Genomic DNA, 569 nt, shown 5'->3' with positions numbered 1-569 from the left:
CTCTTGGTGCCAGCATTGAATTTTTTTTCCCAGCGGCGCCCATCCGGTGGGCTCGGTTCCCACCTGCTCACCTTGGAAACCGAGTGTGGGTGCGGCCATCGCTCGGTCACCGGCCCACGCCTCCAGGTACTTCACGACTGAGACTTCTTGGGATGTCAGGAGGCGGAAGTTCTCACAGCTGGCTGGTCTCGGGGAGCACCAAGATCAGCCAGTCTTTTGACTCACGCGCGCCAGAACGGCAACGTGAAAACTGTACCCATGGCTAGTGGCTGCTTGTCGTACCATTTGTTGACCTTACTTCTTTAAGGAAGGGCTAAGACAAAAAGCAGGTTTTAAACCACTTCCTTAGAGTACCTAGGAAATGTAGTTCTGCTTTTCAGGAGCTTGGGCAACACTCCCACGTAGCTTGACTGGATGAAATTTGTCTCTTCCTCCACTAGAACGAGAAGCACATCTCTGGTGGGGCGCAGGAGGTGACCTGCTTGGGGTCAGACTGGAGGTTATCGCTGCTCGGTTCCAAGGTTTTACCAAATGGCTGATCGTGCAGCAGCCAGATAATCTGGTTCATC

The sequence above is a fragment of the Opisthocomus hoazin genome, chromosome 1 (genome assembly GCF_030867145.1).
Source record: "Opisthocomus hoazin isolate bOpiHoa1 chromosome 1, bOpiHoa1.hap1, whole genome shotgun sequence".
Taxonomy (NCBI): domain Eukaryota; kingdom Metazoa; phylum Chordata; class Aves; order Opisthocomiformes; family Opisthocomidae; genus Opisthocomus; species Opisthocomus hoazin.
Note: the sequence above shows the minus strand (reverse complement) of the source record.